We start from the raw sequence: 19,545 nt of genomic DNA, 5'->3' as shown, positions 1-19,545 counted from the left end.
TGCTAAGCCTGGACTCATAGGATGCCTTACCCACAGGCGTGGTATCCCACACAGCATTGCTTCTGACCAAGGAACTCACTTCACAGCCAACGAAGTACAGCAATGGGCTCACACTCATTTCATTCACTGGTTTTACCATATTCCCCAACATCCTGAAGCAGCTGGCTTGATCGAACAGTAGAACGGCCTTTTGAAGTTGCAATTATAATGCCAACTGGGTGACCATACTTTGCAGGACCAGGGCAAAGTTCTCCAGAAGGCTGTATATGCTCTGAATCTGTATTCAGTATATGGTACTTCTTCTCCCATAGCCAGGATTCATGGGTCCAGGAACCAAGGGGTGAAAGTAGAAATGGTACCACTCATCATCATCCCTAGTCACCCACTAGCAAAATGTTTGCTTCCTGTTCCTGTGACATTATGTTCTGCTGCCTAGAGGTCTTAGTTCCAGGGGAAGAATGCTGCCACCAGGAGACACAATACAATTTTGTCCAACTGGAAGTTAACACTGCCACTGGCTACTTTAGGCTCCTCATGCCTCTGAGTCAACAGGTTAAGAAGAGAATTATACAGTCTTGGCTGGGGTGATTGACTCATACTGTCAGGATGAAATCAGAGGACAACTCCACAATGGAGATAAGGAAGAATGTCTGGAATTTAGGAGATCCCTTAGGGTGTCTCTTAGTATCACCCTGCCCTATAATTAAAGTCAATGGGAAACTACAACAACCCAATCCTGGCAAGACTACAAATGGCCCAGACCCTTCAGAAATGAAGGCTTGGGTCACTCCACCAGGTTAAAAACCATGACCAGCTGAGGTGCTTGCTGAAGGCAAAGGAAATATAGAATGGGTAGTAAAAGAAGGTAGTTTTCAATACCAGCTACCACCATGTGACTAGTTATAAAAATGAAGACTATAATTGTTATGAGTATTTCCTTCTTACTTTGATAAAAGTAAATTTGTGCATATATACAGCTGTATTAAGCAGATATCTGTTTTATATTTCCTTTCTTATTCCTTTATCATATAACATAAGATTTATTGACTTCATGTCAGCATTTAAGTGTTAATTCTATGTAATAGTACTTAAGTTAAGCATTAGTGATTGTACAAAGGATAGTTGTATATACTTATGACCTTATTATGATCTTTATTGGAGATAAGTACGATTTAAGGATATATGTATGGGTGCCATGTTGACAAGGGGTAGACTTGTGATGGTTAATATAGGTGTCAACTTGACTGGATTGAGGGATGCCTAGATGGCTGGGGAGGCATTGTTCCTGGGTGTGTCTGTAGGGGTGTCGCCAGAGGAGACTGACATTTGAGTCAGAGGACTGGGAAAGGCAGATCCACCCTCAATGTGGGTGGGCACCATCCAATTGGCTGCCAGCATGACCAGAACAAAGCAGGTGGAAGAAGGTGGGATAGGTTTGCTGGCTGAGTCTTTTAGCTCTCTCTTCTCATGCTGGATGGTTGCTTCCTCTCCTCCTGCCCTTGGACATCAGACTCTAGGTTCTTCAGCCTTTGGACTCTGGGACCTGCATCAGCTGCCTCCTGGGGGCTCTCAGGCCTTGGGCCACAGACTGAAGGCTGCACAGTCAGCTTTCCTGGTTTTGAGGTTTTCGGACTTGGACTGAGACATGCTACTTGCCTCTCTCTTTCCCTAGCTTGCAGTCAGCTTATCACGGGACCTCACCTTGTAATCGTGTGAGTCAATTCTTCTGAATAAACTCCCTTTCCTATATACATATATCCTATTGGTTCTGTCCCTCTGGAAAGCCTTTACTAATACACAGCCCATGTCTATTCAGACACTAAATTTCATCAGAAATATTTCACCTCTATCTAGATTTCATAAATTTTACAGTTCACAAAGTAGATTCACATCCCCAAGTAGTTCCAAACATGCTTACAAGTTTTCCAAAAACTTTATTATTAGTTCTTAAATTTAAATTAATAAAAATTAAGTAAAATTTAACATTCAGTTCCTCAAATACGTTAGCCCCATTCCAAGTGCTCAGCACCCATGTGTGCCTGGTGGCTACTCTATAGAATAATGCAGCTTTAGAGGAGATGACAGACAAGAATCAAATGCTCTCATTAACAACTCTAGAGCTAAAATTATAATAAGTAATAAGAAGTATAAATACATAGTGTTAAGAGGTTGTAGAATACCTGACTTCACCTGAGGGGAAGTGCTACTTAAGAATTCTGAAGATCAATTCTTCAGAAAGAGATCACACTTGGGAAGAAGGGCTTTCCTGGCAAAGGAAGTAGCATTTTCAAAGGTCCAAGGCCTTCACAGTGGGTATGCTTCCAGCCCACAGAGTTCCAGCAGGATGGTAGCAGGGGAAACAAATAGCCCAACTTCACTTTCCTTCTATCCCCCAATATCCTACATGTGCCTCCCTTTGGCCAAGCCCAATCAGGACCAGAAGGGAAGAGAGTCCACTGATGCAAAACACACCAGTCATCCTTAAGCAGGAAGAGTAGAGAGTCAACCTCTACTCTTAGGTAAGAAGGGCAAGCTGAAGATACTCAGTTCAATTGTTGTGTATTAGTTTCCTATTGCTGCTGTAACAAGTTACTGCAAACTTAGTAGCTTGAAACACAAATTTATTATATGCAGTTCTGAAGTCATAAAATCAAGGTGTTGGCAGAGCTTCATTATTCTGGAAGCTGCAGAAGAGGATTTGTTTCCTCGCCTTTTCTAGCTATTAGAGGACTCCCACATTCCTTGGCTCACAGCTTCCTCCTCCCATCAATCTGCCCCCTGCTTCTGTCATCACACACTTTCTCTGCCTTAGACCCTCCTAACTTCCTCTTTTGAGGACCCTTGTGATTGCATTGGGCCCAGCTGGCTAATCCAGAATAATCTCCCTGTTTCAAGGTCCCTAATTTCATCACATCTGCAAAATATCTTTTGCCATATAAGGCAACATATTCAGAGGTTTCAGTGACTAAGTTATGGACACTTGTCATGAAGGGGGTGCACGGGCCATTATTCCATCTGCAAGGTGTGTCAAGAAAGTGAACTAAGGCCACTATGGTGGAACACAAAGGGTAAAGATGGGATATGGAGAGTTACAGTGAGGTAAGAAGGAGCCCTATCAGCAAAGTTTTGTAGACCATGGTAGTAATCTTGTTCTATATCTTAAGACCAATGGAAAGTCATTGCATTTGCATTTTGAAAAAATGCACTCTAACTATAAAATGGAAAATAGATTGGAAGAAGGAGGAAACACGTTGAAGATGAGGCAGTTGTATGACTGAAAATAATGGCTCAGAATAAGAAAGTAGAGAGAGGTCAGAGGATTTGAGAAATATTGAGAAAGTAAAGTTTGTAGGACTTACAGATCAGCTAAGCAATGAGGAGTGAGGACTGGAACATGTTTAAAATGAGGCTTAGGTTTCTGACTTGCTGAACTGGATAGATAGTGGTACAGTTCACTGCAAGGAGAAACACTGTACTCAGCACAAGTTTGTTTGGGGATATGGTTTTGAACATGTTGAGTTTGAAGTGACTTTTAAAAAAACTAAGTAGAAAAATCAAATGGGCAATTGGAGACAGAAGTATAGAGTGCAGAATTTCCTCTGGTTGCACAGGAAATTTTAAATGCTTAGTTTTTAGGTGATCATTAAAGCCTCATGGATGAATGAAATCACCTAGGAGGGAATTCAGTTAGGAGAGTGCCCAGGACTCAGCCTTGAAAGACTGGAATATTTAATGACCAGAGAAAGGAGATAATGACCTGAAAAAGAGGAGACAAGACTGAGGCATTGTAAAAGTCAAATAAACCTATTATTTAAAACATAATAATAATCAATAAATAAATAAGATTGTAGTCAACAAGGTTGATTGCTCCCGAGAGTTCAACATAAGTGATGTCTGGAAGATCAACATCAACTCCACCCATACAATCATATCATGAGATTCTGGTAGAGCAAATTAAATACCCTTGAGGCTAAGGGCTGTCTAGCCCTGCCTCCCAACCAATTTTTTTTTTTTTTTTTTTTTTTTTCAGATAGAGTCTTGCTCTGTCGCTCAGGCTGGAGTGCAGTGGCACGATTTCCGCTCACCGCGAGCTTCGCCTCCCGGGTTCAGGCCCTTCTCCTGCCTCAGCTTTCCGAGTAGCTGGGACTACAGGCCCCCGCCATCGTGTCCAGCTAATTTTTTGTATTTTTAGTAGAGACGGGGTTTCACCGTGTTAGCCAAGATGGTCTCGATCTCGATCTCCTGACCTCGTGATCCTCCCGCCTCGGCCTCCCAAAGTGCTGCGATTACAGGCGTGAGCCACGCCTCCTGACCAATTGTAAGTAAATAATGGCCATGTTGATTGGTTTAGGGATGGGCACATAACCACTGAAAGCCAATGAGAGGCACTGACAGACTTCCAGGAAAGAGTATCTTTCCTGCTGTCTGGAGCTGTTGTAACTCTGTTACTACCACATGAAGCCTAGGACTAAGGGAAACACATGAAAGGCAGAGGCAGAAGAGAAAGATAATGGAAAACCAAATATTTATGCTACCTTTTGAGCTCTAACTCAGCTGTGCCTGAAGTTTGATCCAGTCCCACACTTTCAGTTTAGCTGAACTGATAAATTCTTTTTTTGCATAGGTCAAGCACTTTGTCACTTAATTAAAAGAATACTAAATTCCAGGGGAGGATAAAAATGTAAACGCTGTCCAAGATCTTTAGAAGAGAAACACCTCGGCCGGGCGCGGTGGCTCAAGCCTGTAATACCAGCACTTAGGGAGGCCGAGATGGGCGACACGAGGCTCAGGAGGATCGAGACCATCCTGAACACAGGAAAACCCCGCCTCTACTAAAAAATACAAAACCAGCCGGGCGAGGTGGCGGGAGTCTGTAGTCCCAGCTACTTGGGAGGCTGAGGCAGGAGAAATGGCTGAACTCCGCAGGAGCTTGCAGTGAGCTGAGATTTACACTGCACCCCAGCCTGGCGATAGAGCTTCTAGACCTCGCCCAAAAAAAAAAAAAAAAAAAAAAAGAAGAGAAACACCTCATGTATCATGTTGATCCAGATGTTAACTAAAATTCTTATCAAAATTATAGTAAAGCCATGAAAACTGATAAGAGAGATTTGTTTTGTTCTGTTTTTGATACAGAATCTTGCTGTGTCTCTCAGGCTGGAGTGCAGTGGTGCAATCTCAGTCCACTGCAACCTCCACCTCCCAAGCTCAAGTGATCCTCCCATCCCAGCCTCCCCAGTAGCTGGGACTACAGGCTGCACCACCATGTCCAGATAATTTTTCTATTTTTTGTAGAGACAGGGTTTCACTATATTGCCCAGTCTGGTCTCAAACTCCCGGCTCAAGAGATCCTTCCCGCCTTGGCTTCCCAGTTCTGGGATTATAGGTGTGAGCCAGTACGCCCAGCCAAGATGGTCTTGAGAGCAGAAAAATAAAATAAATGGAAATATTAGAAGAGTGTCTATTTTCATAAGCTCCAATTTAAGATGAAATACACAGAAATAAATAGGAATATATGTAAAGATAATTAAAAACTATAATCCCAGACCTTCTTAAAGTAACGTCTTTATTGTAACCAGAGATCTGGTTCCAAGGTTTAAGCCCCGAAATGGCAATTTTACAGATGCACAGATGCATAAATTATGGTGTTCATGATTTCCACAGCATTGTAACCGTACTCAGTAATTATAATTTTTCATTGACGCAAAAGTTAGACTCCTGGGCCTGGCTCAGTAGAACTTAAGACTATTGCTCAGCATCTCACAAAAGTGATTATCCCCTCTGTGGGAATTAAGGAATTTGACCTTGAAATAACTTTTACGTTTGGAAGTTAAAAAAAATTTACTGGCCTTGTCTTCTCTGAATCCATTTATTAAAAACTCACCAAAATGTGGTGCTACTGCTACCATGACCTAAGAGAAGAAAATGGATCCAATGGAACAGCAGTCCCCAACCTTTTTGGCACCAGGGACCAGTTTCATGGAAGACCATTTTGTTTTTGGAAGCAGGGGATGATTTCAGGATGAAATAGTCCCACCTGGGATCATCCAGGCATTAGATTCTCATAAGGAGCACTCAACCTAGATCCCTCCCATGCACAGTTCACAATAGGGTTTGTGCTCCTATGCGAATCTAATGCCACCACTGAACAGACAGGAGGCGGGGCTCAGGCGGTAATGCTCACCTGACCTCCACTCACCTTCTGCTGTGCAGACCAGTTCCTAGCAGGCCACGGACCTGCACTGGTCTACAGCCCAGGGGTTGGGGACTCCTGCACTAGAAGAAAATCCACAGACATCTATTGAGGACCCACCATATACAAGACAGCATGCTAGGCACACTCAGTGGCATGAAGCATGGTCCTTGCCCTCACAGAGCTTGGAGTTCTGTGGCAGAGGTAAGACATACTCACGAAGAGTCAAATATTAATATAAAGCTCTATGTAATAAGTGACAAAAAGAGTAAGACAAACACTAAGAACTTAGAGGCTGGAAGAGCAAGAAATCAGTAGGGATTGGAATGCTTCAGGGTAGGTACAAGTAAACGGACAGGAAAGATGTGTAGGGCTCTGCAGGCAGAAAGATCTGTATAAACAACTATCCAGAGGAGGAAAGAGGGTGGTGAATAAATGTAATTATTACAGAATATTCTGACTGAAGCAGTGATTCTTAGAGAGTTTTAGTTGCGGAAAAAAGGTTGAAAAGTTAGGGAGAAAATTAAATAACAAGTTAAAAACTTAGACTTCTTGTTATATGAAATGAAGTACTGAAGACTGTTGAAAATTAAGTCAATGGAAACAGACCATCTCTCTTCTTCAGTATCAAAGCCATCAAAGCCACTGATCTAAGAGCTTGCACTTGGTTTGTGTGTGAAATAATAAGCTTTTGTCAATCAATGCATTATATTATATGAAAAGTAAGAAATTTGGAGAGGGTGGGAATGGGTCATGGGAAACAGGTATCATACCGATAAAGTGAGGTTTGCATTTCAGGTATCTTGCTGTAGCTGCTACTTGGAGGATGGATTTAACAAGGATGAGATTGGAAGGTGCCCAGGTAGAAGGCCATGGCGAAACTCCAGGCAAGAGTTAATGAAGGCCTGTACTGAGCTAGTGACAACAGTCATGGAGAGAAGGAGAAGAATACAAGGCATATTAGGATGCAACATTGGGACTTGATGATTATCATTGACTGTTGAGTGGGGTGATGAGAAGGAGGGATTCTAGACTGACCCACAAGTTTCTGACCTGGGGGATGCTATAAACTGAGTTCTGTGCCCCACTCCCTACCCAGTTTTGTATGTTGAAGCTTTAACTCTTAACATGATGGTATTTGGAGATGGGGTGTTTGGAAGTTAAATTTATTTATTTAAATTTTTTTATTTCCATAGGTTATCGGGGAATAGGTGGTGTTTGGTTACACAAGTAAGGTCTTTAACGGTGATTTGTGAGATTTTGGTGCACCCATCACCCGAGCAGTATACACTGCACCAATTTGTAGTCTTTTATCTCTCACCCACTTCCCACCCTTTTCCCCTGACTCCCCAAAGTCCATTGTGTCATTCTTATGCCTTTGCATCCTCATAGCTTAGCTCCCACTTATGAGTGAGAACACACAATGTTTGGTTTTCTATTCCTGAGTTAGGAAGTTAATTAGATTTAGAAGAGGTCATGAGGGTGAGGCCCTCGTGATGTGATTAGTGCCCTTATAAGAAGAGACACATGAGTTTATTTCCTCTCTCTCTCTCTCTCTTCACCTTGTGAGGGCACAGGAAGAAAGTGGCCATCTGCAAGACAGCAATAAGGCCCTTACTAGGGAACACAATTGGCTGGTGCCTTGATCTTGGACTTCTCAGCCCACAGAACTGTAATAAATAAATTCCTCTTGTTTAACCCACCCAGTCTCCAGTATTTTGTTTGGCAGTTGGAGCTGACTAACACAAGAGAATAGGTAGATAGTACTATTAACCAGGATACACAAGGAGGTTCTTTTGGGAGAGGAAGATGGTGAGTTCAGTGTTAACACTGTATAAATCAGGATTCTTTGACTGCCAAGTCATAGAAACCCATATCAAACTACTTTAGGGAACTTCATAAATTCACCAAATGGTGGAAAGTAGGGGTTGAGAAAACATCATCAAAACTAACTCTAAAAGCACCAGGATTAGCTCTCTGTCCTGACCTCTCTCTCTTTCCCTCTCCCTTTGGCTTCACCTGTATTTGGGCTCATTCTCTCAAGGCCCTCCAAGTGGCAAGGTATATTCCACCAGCATTTCTGGAATCCAAGAAGAAAGATAGCTACTCCTTCCTTACAACTTTGAAAAATTCCTGGAAAGAGATCCCATAGGAATCAAAAAACTGAATGAGATAGTCTAAGTCCCTTCTTTTGAGGAATTATAGTCATAAAAACACAAAAACTTGAAGATACCTCTGATATTTCCAAAGAGCAGACCACAATCCTGGCATGTAATAAGAGCTCAATAAATATTAAATCAAAGGACAATGAATGGACACTTTCCATAAGATCATTTGGCATTTATGAAGTACCTTCATGGCATATATTTTCACCTATTATAGAGTCTCTCCTTTGCCCCTGGCCCCAACTCATATGTCAAACTGTAACAAGTAGATTGAAGTTTTTTGACAGAAGAGCCAAATTCTGCAGTCACACTTCACTCAAAACTCCTGGGAGACCAAGCGACAGGAGGCAAAAGCTGGAAAACACATTACACCTCACATAAAAAATTTCTCCCTACCCCTACCCACCATCACACCATTTAAATTGTCCCACCAACTCACCAACACAGCATTACCCACTGCACCGTCTGTTAGGAAAGGAGGTTCAGAGCCCTAGCAGACCACTTCTGAAGACTATAAAACCAGCTTTACACTACAGTGAACACTGATTTCTCTTCATAATTCTACTGAGCTCCTCTGAAGTCATAGATTGGATGGGCACTTTAACAGCAATATTCATAAATGACAAAGACTAAAGTCAGATTTCAAAACTGCACAGTGCATCTTCAGTATTGTAGCACATGATGTTTTTTGCCTTTTGTCTGAACCTCAATCTATTTAGTTTTATTATATATATTATATTATATTATATTATATTATATTGTATTATATTTAGGCTGCCAGTAACATTTATTGAGGGCTACCTCATGCATGACCCTGAACTATGTACCAAGAGAAAGATAAAAGCAGCTAAGTTTCCCCAGGGCACAATCGAAAGAGTGTCAAGAACATTATTTATTTGAAAAATCTAGATTAGACTCCTCCTTCTCAATCTCTGGATCCCAGTCCCCCAGAAACCTCTTTCTTCTGATCCTATGGCACTCCACACAGACTCATAAGTGGTCATGACCATTCTTTCCCCTACCTTATTGGTGGCCTCCAGTTCTTTCGTCATTTCCCTGCTGCCACTGACACAGCCCTGTCATTACCAGCTGGGTATAGCCTTGACTGTAGCCAAGCAACATTTATTTGTTCCAGCTGAATGATTTACTTATCTATTGAGTGGGGTGATGAGAAGAAAGGATTCTAGACTGACCCACAGGTTTCCAGCCTGGGGGATACCATAAACTGAATTGTGTGCCCCACTCCATACCCAATTTCATATGTTGAATCCTTAACCCCCAATGTTATGGTACTTGGAGATGGGGTGTGCATGTGTCCACACACGTGCATATGCACACACACACAGAACCCTGTGATGTATTCCATTACTCATCACAAGATAACTCTACCCTGGCCTCCATTACTTAGAGAACTCTAAAGATATAGTTCTTCACTCCACTTGCTTTTCATTACAACCCTCCTGCCAACAACCCTGGCACAAGTCTATAGGAACTAGCTTAACAATATAACACTGTTAACATCTCTAGCGGTTAGGCCAAGAGGCCTTCTGGTAACCTCCACCCTCACCAGCCCTGAGCCTCCTGTTCTTCCTGCCTCCAGCCAAGGTCTTGCATCAAGTTCATGTGCATCCTCTCCTCCCTCAGGTCTGTATTTCCCTTCTGGGTACCCACTCAGAGGGGTCTCCTGGTTTCCCTAATGGCTCAGGAGTCTTGGGCTTGGAGTGGGGGTCCTGCAAGTGAAGCCACTCGAACGGACCCACACACCTATCAGAGTCCATAGCAGAGAAACTTTCTAGACCTGTGCCCCTGGGGTTCCCTCTACACAAAGATGATTTGTGGTCAATTGTTTGGAACTCAGAGCCATTTTCCTCCCTAAACAACCTAAAAAGTGGTGGGTAGGTGCTCAGGAGAACTCACAAAACTCCATTTGACCCACAGACCTAATCTGGAGTTCTACACATATGACAGAAACTACCTAACTAACAATATCCTGCGGTTCTATGGTTGCCGTGGGGAAGTGAGTTCTAAGTTCTAGCCAGGATCACAACTCTGCCACTGCCATCAGCAGGAACATCCCAGCTTTCACCTTCTGCTGCTTGCCATCCCAAAGGTAGGGAATTGCCTGAAGCCTAGAGAGTGTTTGTTTGTTTGTTTGTTTGTTTGTTTGTTTTTCAAGGGGCAGGGGCAGCTACTTTGAGGGCTGAGGTGAGAGGATCACTTGAGCCCAAGAGGTAGAGGCCGCAGGGAGCCGTGATCATGCCACTGCACACTAGTCTGGACTACAGAGCGAACCCCTGTTTCAAAAATGAAATAAGGCTGGGTGCAGTGGTTCATTCACATCTGTAATCCCAGCACTTTGGGAGGCCCAGGCGGGTGGATCACCTGAGGTCAGAAGTTCGAGACCACCCTGGCCAACATGGTGAAATTCCGTCTCTACTAAAAATACAAAAATAAGCGGGGTATGGTGGCACACACATGTAATCCCATCTACTGGGGAGGCTGAGACAGGAGAATCACTTGAACCCAGGGGGCAGAGGCTGCAGTGAGCCAAGATCGCACCACTGCACTCCAGCCTGGGCAAGACAGAGCAAGATTCCATCTCAAAAACAAAACACAAAAAAACAAAAATGAAATTAAAAGGGATGAGGGGAGCAGAAAGATGTGACTCTGGGAGATGAAGCAGGCTGTACAGGCAGGAGAGTTCAGAGGGGCTGCCTCAGGGTTTTGGGCTCCTCCAGAGACTCAGGCTGCTCCCCTGTGTATCAATCCGGAAGACAGGCCTTGATGGCATGTTCAGCCCGGATAGGACTCCCATCACAGTCTACACTACTGCACTGATGCTGCAGAGAGCAATGGATTTGGGGGTTCTAATGGAAGAGAAGGTGGGAACTCAGAAAAGTCTGTCCGGTTTCTGGGTGAGGTCAAATAAGGAATTTTTAAAAAATGATTAACGACTAAAGCTAGATCAGTATTTGATCAGTATTGTACTTAATGAGGTCAAATCCAATTTAATACACCATATTATGGAATTCTGAAATACGCAGCTTACAAATATTGAATGTTTGTCAATCCTGTTAGATATGGCCCTTTTGTAGATTTGGGAGAACCCTCCGCCTTTGTCTGTGTCTAATCTCTCTCTCTTACTTGCACTTTAATTAATACTTGGCTTGTGTAGAGTCAGGATAAACTTACTTATAAGTTAAAAAAGCTAAATGTAAAGAAAACAAGTATTAACCTCTATTATATTTCCCTGGATCTGTTCAGAAAGGTAAAATATATATATATATATATATATATTCTTTTTTTCTAGATGGTGGACTAGGAGGAGGTGTGAAAAAGTTTTCTATATTTTTAATAACCTTTGTTCAGAGACCCAAAAAGTAATTTTTAAAATGACAACAGTAATATGAAAATGTTTCTTTTCATTTCAAGTATGAATGCATTTAAATGACTTTTCTTTTATCTAAGTCTACTGTCTTATTCCGCTCTCATCTAAGTCTATCCTCTCATTTTATTTAAGATAGTATGGTGTCAAATTACTTTCACCTGACCACATACTTGAAGTGGAAAAAAGGGAAATGATTATTGAGAAAGTTTACCAGATTCAGGAAAGAAACCAAAGGGCTATTTTAAATTCCACAATCCTGGTAGCTTTGGTGTTCTCAATTAACAGATTAAATAGTTCCATGAGAATTATTTAGATGCAATCAATTCAATGGTGTTTTCTGAAACTATTATGTGTTAAACAATGCACTGTCGTGTGTCACACGAGTATCTACACACAAAAGCACACAGCATGGTACCTTCATTGGTGGAACTTATAATTATTTACATATGTGAAAATTATTTACATGAACTCTGTTTAACATGTAACCAACTACTAAACCCAGTACCTATGGCTTTCTTAAATAAGAGAAGATGAGGGACCCAAGGTAGCTCCAGCAAACAAGTTACAATTTAAATTGACAAGTCCTTTGAATGTTGGAAATTAATAAGAGCCAAGCAGGGTTAAGCTTGGCCTTTTATAAGAGAGTATGGGCCAGGCTCGGTGGCTCACTTCTGTAATTCCAGCACATTAGGAGGCCAAGGCGGGCGGATCACCTGAGGTTGGGAGTTCAAGACCAGCCTGGCCAACATGGTAAAACCCCGTCTCCACTAGAAATACAAAAATTAGCCGGGTGTGGTGGCACGTGCCTGTAGTCCCAGCTATTCAGGAGGCTGAGGCAGGAGAATCGTTTGAACCCGGGAGGCGGAGGTTACAGTGAGCCAAGACTGTACCACTGTACTCCAGCCTGGGTGACAGAGCAAGACTCCAGCTCAAAAAAAAAACAGAGATTATGAAAAAACTGTGCTAGGCACAGTGGCTCATGCCTATAATCTCAGCACTTTGGGAGGCTGAGGCAGGCAAATTGCTTGAGCCTCGGAGTTCGAGACCAGTTTGGGCAACATGACAAAACCCTGTCTCTATGGAAAATTAAAAAAAGTAGCTGGGCATGGTGGTACATGCTTCCAGGGAGGCTGAGGTGGGAGGATCACCTGAGCCCAGGGGGAGGGCTGCATTGAGCCATGATCACACCCACTGCACTCTAGCCTAAACGACAGAGTGAGATCCTGTCTCAAAAAAGAAGAAAAGGAAAGGAAAAAAACTGGCCTGAAATGGAAAAGTTATTTTGGAACACTTGGGAAGACACAAGAGAGAGGAGAACATGTTTTGAGAAGATGGGCTTGTCAGTGGTGTGGAGGTGCATAAGAGGAAAATACATCAATTATGAGGTCACTGCAGTCTTCTAAGGGGAATGTGGCCAGAGTTAGCACTAGTGTGGACATACGAAAATGAAAAGGAAGAAAGACAAAAGGCATTTCAGCAGAAATATATAGACACAACGTGTGCATCATTAGAGTAGGAGACAATTCTTGTTCCTTTTAAAATTTTCATCTTGGCTCTTTCCTTTTCTCTGGATCCGTTTCCTCTATGTCTTTTATTTTTATGTTTTGTTTTTTGTTGCTGGTGGTGATTGGGTTTACATTTTTTTCAATTTTTTAAATTTGTATTTTAAATTATACAAGTATACATGTTAGTTTTGGAAATTTTGAAAAATATGCAGGAAAAGTATAAAGACATTAAAAAACACCTGTACTCCCACCACTCAAATGATTTCAGATGACATTTTTTTCCAACCTTGATCGATGCATTTAGGAGTGATTATTAAACAAGATGGGCTTGGTGGAGTACATAGATGAAGCAGCTTGATGGCTTCCTTTCCACCATGGCCTTGGAGCATACTTCATCAGTTCCCCATTCTCTGCCCTGAGCCCCGGTTCAGGAAGATCCCATAGCTTTCCTGTCATTTTCAGGTATTGGCACTGGGTCGTGTGCCAGCATTAAAAGTCCATATCTAAGTCAAGTCAAGACTTCTGCCTTCCGTGAGCTCAGGATCTGCAGTTTAGGGGCTTGGAGTAGAAGAGGTCATGGTCTGCTTTGTCATTCTTGTCACCCTATGCTATTCACACTGTGAGAAAATCCATATACCCTTACCCCAAGGATGGAAGTGAGGCCTGTTCCCACTGCTGCCCACTCTCTCTTTGCCCTGACTTTGTGGACTACTCTGGCCAACTTCCCACCTTCAGATATTGCCAGTGCTGTCTCAGGCACCGGGGTCTATGCCACAAAGCATACCCTTTTATGCTCTCTACCCCTGTAAATTCACTTCAATTGTCCTTTCTGAGAAATCTCTTATATAGGCTGCTGCTGGTGATAATGGTGAGCACTAGGCCTTTCTTTTTTAAATTTATAGCAAATATTGTGAAGCTCTGTTTAACCCCTTTTTTGAGAATATGAGGATATTTGTTATCAATTATTCTTAGCTTTGGGCTTTGGCCAAAAGTTCAAGATGATAGAAAAAGTCCATTTCATATCCTAATATATATACACAGACATATACACACATAAAATAATAATAATTAGGCCATGCACAGTGGCTCATGCCTGTAGTCCCAACACTTTGGGAGGTCAAGATGGGAGGACTACTTGAAGCCAGGAGTTCAAGGCCAGCCTAGCCAACATAGTAAGACCCTATCTGTTTTTTTAGGAGAAAAAATAAATAATAATAATAATAATAATTGAGACCACATATCATTTGCATCATTCTTATCTTCCACTAGCATTGTAGAGTGAGCATTTCCTGTGTCACAAAACAATATTCCAAAAACATGATTTGTTTTCTTTTTTTTTTAATGACTGCATCCTGTAATGGCAGTAATACAATTATAGGATTAATAGACCACAGGAGAAAAGGCAGGTGATGTTTCTGGAAGACAGACATGGAGTACAAAAAGGGAGTGGAAGAGTCACATGGCAATCATTTAAAAATACAGTACAAGGTTGGGTGTGGCAGCTCATGCCTCTAATCTCAACACTTTGGGAGGCCGAGGCTGGTGGATCGCCTGAGGTCAGGAGTTCAAGACCAGCGTGACCAACATGGAGAAACCCCATCTATACTAAAAATACAAAATTAGCCAGGTGTGGTGGCGCATGCCTGTAATCCCAGCTATTTGGGAGGCTGAGGCAGGAGAATTACTTGAACCCAGGAAGCGGAGGTTGCAGTGAGCTGAGATTGCACCATTGCACCCCAGCCTGGCAACAAAAGTGAAACTCAGTTTCAAACAAAAAAAAAAAAAAAATACAGTACAAAAACATGATTTTTATTGTCTCATAATTTTTCATCATATGACTGTTCATTTCTCATATTCAACCATCATCCAATTACACATTTATAATTTTGCTAATATAAATGTCATTGCAATAAATATTCTTGAATGCAAATCTCTGTGCACATCTTTGTTTATAGTCTTAGGATAATCCTAGAAATAGAATGTTTCAATCAAAGGTTATGGACATTTTTAAGGCTCTTGATACCACAAGAAAATCCCTCAAGAAAAGTGAAATAACCACTCAATGTGTGGAACAACACACACATTGTACCCAAACATTATTACCAGATTTTTTACATTTACAATTTGATTAGTGAAATATCATACTTTCTTGTCATGGTTTATAATTCTTTGTTATTGAGGCAGACTCTTATTTACTCTGTATTTTTTCTTCGGCAAATGGTCCGTTCATGGCCTCTGCTTATTTTTCTCTTGGAATCTTAATGTTTTCTTATTGACGTAGAAACTCTCTCCATGTAATAAGAATAGTTATCTTTTTTATCATATTGTATTTGTTGCAAATGTTTCCCAATTTGTTCAACTTGATTTTGCAGTAATCAGGGCAACTCTGTGGGCCTTAGGAAATAAAATTATCGTCAACATTTACCAAGCTTCTAAATCTGTCTTTCCGCTTCTCCTTTAATCTCTTGTGGTCTCCATTGGGCTTCATGTGCTTCTGCCAGCAGCTTTCTCTGGATTGACAACCTTCTAGCTTCTACAGCCAGGGAGGCCAAGAAGATTTAACTTCAGGTGGAAAAACTCAGGGCAGGCTGAGTGGCCCAGCTTTATAACATGCTCACCTCCACACCAATCACTGGTGCCAAGAAAAGAAAGTACTCTGATTTGCCAGATTAAGACACGTTGTTAAAGTGAGACGAGAGCCCCTAAACAAAGGAAAGTGCTAGATAAACTGGGCAGACAAAGTAAAACAAAACCAAAACAAACACAAATACTGACATAGGTCTTTCCTTAGTATTTCCTTCCACTAGCATGATACTTCTTTCTTTATACCAAAATTAATACATTTACATTTTTCTTCTGGATTTTTTTTTTTTTTTATTGAGATAGTCTCACTCCTTCACCCAGTCTGGAGTGCAATGGCGCTATCTCAGCTCACAGCAACCTCCGCCTCCTGGGTTCAAGTAATTCTCCTGCCTCAGCCTCCCAAGTAGCTGGGATTACAGGTGCCTGCCACCACGTTCAGCTAATTTTTTTTTTTTTTTTTAATTTTTAGTAAAGACAGGGTTTCACCATGTTGGTCAGCCTAGTCTCGAACTCCTGACCTCAGGTGATCCACCCACCTCGGCCTCCCAAAGTGCTGGGATTACAGACATGAACCACCGCACCGGGCCTGGATTCTATTTTTTACATCTAGCTTTATCTTCTCCAAATCCCTTCATTTCCTGTCCTCTGAGGTTCACTTTGTTTTTGTTTATTTGTTTTGTTTTATTTTGTTTTTAAGAGCAGGGTTTCTGTCACCCAAGGCTGGAGTGCAGTGGCACCATCATGGTTCATTTTAGGCTCGAACTCCTGAGCTCAAGCAATCCTTCAGCCTCGGCCTCTTGAGTACATGGGATTACAGGTGTGTGCCACCATGCCCAGCTGACTTCATCATTTCTACTGGCTTGGTCATAGCCAGTACAGCCAGTTCCAGCCCCGGGTCTTCCTGGGTGGTCTAATGTTCCCCTCACCTCCAACACACACACACTCCCTTTCTTCAGTTCATTCTGCACACCATCACAAAATTAACATTCCTCAAACCCCACATCTATCCCTTCAATGATGTCATTTTCCTCTTCACAAGCCCTTAGTGTGGCCTCCCTGCCCCACCCATTTACCACAGAGAGGAAATGACCACTAATGTCATGACCACTCACTTGGCTAGATCACAATGAACTGTTATTTCACACAGCTTTCACAACTCTGCTCAGCAGATATAATCTCCCTTGTACAGAAGGGAAACAAGTTCAAAGAAGTTAAATCATTAAGTAACGTATTGTTCATATGTAACGAGGCTGGGACTTAACCGCTACTCTGCCTGAATCTTTACACAAGAAACCAAACTATCCACAGTAGATGGGCCTCCAAGCAGAGTCTAAACCCCTTAGCCTTTTCAAATTTCCAGGTTTTGCTTCCTCTCGTTGTCATATATCAATCCCTCTTGTAATCAGATGTGTCTACTCACCTCCCATTCCCACCCCTGAGGCTCCCAAGTCTGTGGGCTTCTCTTTTGCCTCTGTTTCTTTACTTGTGGTAATTTACTTGTGGAAAGAAGCTGCCTTTCCCCCTCTTTTTTACCCATCTAGAGCTCACCTCCCCTAAATGTCTGCTTAATTTCACTATTTCCATCAAGACTTTCCTGATTATCTTAAAAAAAAAAAAATTGTCATTGTGCCACCTAGATTATGAGTCTCTTGTGGTCTAGCCCATGACTTATATTTCCTTGTATTTCCCATATGCTTGGAACATAAACTTGTAAGAAGTTAGTCAATATTTGTTAATCTGTGTCTTTCTCCTCCAAAGTCCTGTATTAGCGACCGGGTCTCACTCTGTCACTCAGGCTGGAGTGCAATGCTGTGAACACAACTCACCACAGCCTCAACCTCTTGGGCTTGAGCAATCCTCCTGCCTCAGCCCCCCAAGTAGCTGGGACTACAGGTGCACACCACCATGCCCAGCTAATTTTTTCTTTTTTTTTTTGTGGAAGAGATGGGGTTTCACCATATTGCCTAGGCTGGTCTCAAACTCGTGGGCTCAAGCAATCTGCCCGCTTTGGCCTCCCATAGTGCTGGGATTACAAGTGTGAGCCACCACACCATGCCAAGTCATAGTAATTCTTAAAAAGCTTCTCCTATTTGGCAAAATATTAATTTGATCTTAAGACTCAAATATTTGGACTTTCCTATTACATTGGTGATTTTCAAGAGTCAAGATCATAACAATTGTAAAATGCTGAGAGTATAGATAAATTATTGGGAAATTTATACTAGCAAATATTTAGTTTACCTCCTAGAAAACATGCGAATAAACACGCATAGAGAATTTATGACTAAATACCACTATGTGGAATGTTTTATTGATGTACCTTAATAGTAGTTCATAACATCTAAAGAGACACGAAATCAATTTTAGAGGACCTTAAACTTATTAAACATTACTATTTACTTTCTACCAGATTTTACAATGTTACTTTATATAATAAATAGAAGTTATAGGAAAACAAAATATTTTTGGAGAATGTGGAAAATCATCTAAAGATTGTTTTATATTGGGGGGTTAGAGCGCCTGTTTTAACTAGCATCACTTTGAAAATTGCGCGAAACTTGGGAGATGACAAATGTTTACAATTTGCATCCACATTGTTACTAACACAATAACTTGTTAAATCCCTTGGCAGGAATAAGAGCAGACTGCAGGCCATCCACATTATTCATCTAGGGGGAAAAAACATTATTCACAAATTTTAATTGCTCCTGTGGCACCAACAGTCTGAAAATGAAACATAAAAATGTAGCCTTTGGGAAGTTTTGCTGTGCAATGACTTTAGTGCAAACCTGACCAGAGGGACCGATGTCTCTATCACAATTACACAAGGACCTGAATAAAATAAGTTAATAGTTTCAACTCGGGTCCTAGTGGACAGTTGACATATTTTAAAATTCATTCTATCCACTGTAAAATCAACAAGTCCTACACCTGACCCAAAATAAATAAGTTATTACCTTCCCTAAGAACCAGTGCCCTGAGAGAGAGGTTTTAGCAGAGAGATTTACGTTTCAGCTCTCCAGGTAAAGGGAACCAGCCAATGTTGCCTAGAGAATTAGGTTGACCTTCCATCTCTAAAGCTAAGACTTAGAGGGTTGCAAAGAAAAAGAGGAGGATTGGTAGGACATGGTGGAGAGAAACACCAAATCAGAGAAATGACCTTTGGGTTCAAGCTTCAACAGAGGCCACCAATTGTCATGAAACCCTTGAAACCCTAGAAACATTTACCCCAGACTCACTCTACCTGAAGCCCTCCCCATTAAGAGCAATAGCATCCTTCTGCTTGCACAGGCCAAAAACCTTGGAGTTTGCGGGCACTGTCTTCAAAAGTGTGTCCCAAATCCCACAGTTTCTTGTCATCCTGCTTCTCTTTGTGTCACCTACATTCAATTCTCAACACCTTTATATATAAGTATCACTTTTTTTTCCTTTATGGTACCAATTCTTTGCTTAAAACTCAGGATTGGCTTCTCATTTCCCACAGAGTAAAGCTGAAATCCTTTAAATTTTTACTTTTTTTTCTAACAGAGACAGGGGCTCACTCTGTCTCCCAGGCTGGAGTGCGGTAGCACCACCTCAGCTCACTGCAGTGCTAGGTTCAAGCAATCCCCCCACCTCAGCCTCTCCCGTAGCTCCGACTATAGGTGTGTACCACCAGGCACAGCTAATGAAGTCCTTCAAATGACCTAAAAGTTCTGCATGCTCCACTCCTAA

The 19,545-nt window shown here is 41.8% G+C and overlaps 1 long non-coding RNA gene across 1 annotated transcript in view; it reads right to left on the bottom strand.

The window, feature by feature from the left end:
- Nucleotides 1-10,461, bottom strand: part of LOC110741806 — an 84,296-nt gene extending 73,835 nt beyond the window's left edge. Inside the window, exon 1 of the long non-coding RNA XR_002518707.2 lies at nucleotides 9,378-10,461. This is a non-coding gene — a long non-coding RNA (uncharacterized LOC110741806). The remainder of the gene's footprint in view (nucleotides 1-9,377) is intronic.
- Nucleotides 10,462-19,545: the final 9,084 nt, after the last annotated feature.

This window comes from Papio anubis, chromosome 19 (genome assembly GCF_008728515.1).
Source record: "Papio anubis isolate 15944 chromosome 19, Panubis1.0, whole genome shotgun sequence".
Classification (NCBI taxonomy): Eukaryota; Metazoa; Chordata; class Mammalia; order Primates; family Cercopithecidae; genus Papio; species Papio anubis.
The sequence above is the reverse complement of the archived record's forward strand: the minus strand, read 5'-3'. Positions and strand labels throughout refer to the sequence as shown.